This window comes from Anas acuta, chromosome 1 (genome assembly GCF_963932015.1).
Source record: "Anas acuta chromosome 1, bAnaAcu1.1, whole genome shotgun sequence".
In the NCBI taxonomy this organism is placed as follows: Eukaryota; Metazoa; Chordata; class Aves; order Anseriformes; family Anatidae; genus Anas; species Anas acuta.
In genome coordinates, this window is record NC_088979.1 from 52,991,349 (window position 1) to 52,993,402 (window position 2,054).

A 2,054-nucleotide genomic window follows, 5' to 3' on the forward strand; every position below is an offset into this window, starting at 1 on the left:
AGGCAGCCGTGCCGAGCCTGAGGCCGCCTGGGGCGCTGCTGAGCCGGGGCTGTGGAGCTGGGGGGGACAGCGGGGGGCTCAGCCACAAGCGGGCAGCGGCCGGGGCGCCCCCGGGGGGCTGCGGGTGAGGCGACAGCGGCTGGGGGGCGCCGCGACAGGCGACAGCAGCCTGCGGAATGAGGGGGGAAAAGACAAAAGCTTACTGCCGAAACCCGGGATCGAACCAGGGACCTTTAGATCTTCAGTCTAACGCTCTCCCAACTGAGCTATTTCGGCTGGTGCTTTCTGTGGGTGAAAGAGCTACCCCAAAGCCATTGTTGCCCACAGTTCGCCTGGCCACTGCACCAAAATTTGGGTACGAAATTTTGGGTACACGGACATTTTGAAGCCTGACAAATCCCACACAGAGCTCTGGGTGCTCTCTGGAGCCCTGGCAGGAAGAGCCCCATCTGTGCTTTTCCTGTGGCCTTGCTCAGGGCTGCACCTTCTGCAGGGAAGGTGCCCTGCAACTGCACAAACCACACCACCTAACTGAGCATATTTATCAAGAAAAAATTGTATTTTATTCCCCTATCGCCATTTAGGCATTTATTTGAACAGACAAGCGCCATCTCACTCCTGTGGCTACAGGACGAGTGCAAGGGACGTGCCTGAGCACGTGTTAGCATGCACAGCACCTACAGCAAACATGCATGGCTTGAGTTTCCAAGTGCTTCTTTGCCCATCCCATCACTCCAACAAAACCTGCCTGTGAGAGCATCCCTTCTTTACACTCCCTGCCGTGCTGCTCTGCATGTCCGGGCACGGCTTCTCCCTCCTCATAGCCTAATAAAACCAAACAAGATTCTGATGCAAATTCTCATCGCCCCATGGTTTTCATCGCCACGGGTGATGATTGTTTTACTGAGCAATGATGAATGTAATCACTTAATGAGCGTGTCTTTTACTGATGCCACTAATGCAATCTTATGATCTTTCGTGCTGATAAGCTCAAAATGTGTGATTACACACACAGAAGTTAAAACACTATTGACACCAGACTTTTCATACCCATTACCACAGGGGAGAGGGGAAATACAGTGCTCTGGATCAACCATTTATTCTAATTTTTATTATTTATTTAATCCTTTCTTTTTGCTAGGGGAGGGTAATGCAAACAGTGGAAATAAAAACAACAGCAAGGCAAAAATCAAACAAAAACACAAGCATGATTCTGAATTAAATATAAAATATTTTATTAAACAGCCCAAAGGTTTTTGTTGTTGTTGTTGGCTTTTTGTATGAGAAGTCCATGTATTGAAAAGTAGGAATATCTTAGCTATTTAAAGAGTAGAAGAATACAGTTTTAGCAAAATGGAACATCCTGAATACAGTTGAAACTATTCACAACTTTCTTATAAGACATAAAATAGCACGTGCTATTTTGTTCAGAATGGGAATCAAGGGTTTAAACAAAACATCACATACGGGCATCAGCTTTTTCACCCTCAACCTTTCTCCTATACCTAGTAAAGAACAGTGTGGATGAATTCAAGCAATCTTTTCATCTATCATTTTATGACAATGTAATAAAATGTAAACCAGCTTCAACCTCAAGTGGGATCTCAAAGACAGCTTATGAATACATACAAATAGATGCCAAGGTATACGAGTGCAAGTACCATCTCCATCACACAAACTGGAATCTGCTACACATGCAGAGGCCCCACAGTGCAGAATTCCCAGTGCAGACTCCAGACAGCATGTCCTCTTCTATCTGCTTCACCCATCTTCACATTTCCTTCACTGCTGCTTGCAGGAGATCTGCAGGCTTCATATACCAAGATGGTAGCAACATTGATCTTCCCCAGTGCACACAATTGAAGTGCATGGGACTTCAGTAGCTGCTTCCTAAAGATCTAATCCATCCCACAACAGTAAACCCCCAGAGATGCAGAACAGACAGCAGTCCCCAAATAAGTTCCCGAGTCTGAGCCTCTCATCTGTGACAGAACCTGTACAGAAACCCTCCTTCAAAGGGCAGCCACTCTCCTTTAGGACAGCTTCACCAATAT

General features: G+C 46.5%; 1 non-coding gene across 1 annotated transcript; it reads right to left on the reverse strand.

Moving 5' to 3' along the window:
• Positions 1 to 203: 203 nt before the first annotated feature.
• Positions 204 to 276, reverse strand: TRNAF-GAA (transfer RNA phenylalanine (anticodon GAA)). Its single transcript has one exon. It is a non-coding gene; the product is annotated as a tRNA-Phe (tRNA).
• Between the last annotated feature and the right edge of the window lie 1,778 nt (positions 277 to 2,054).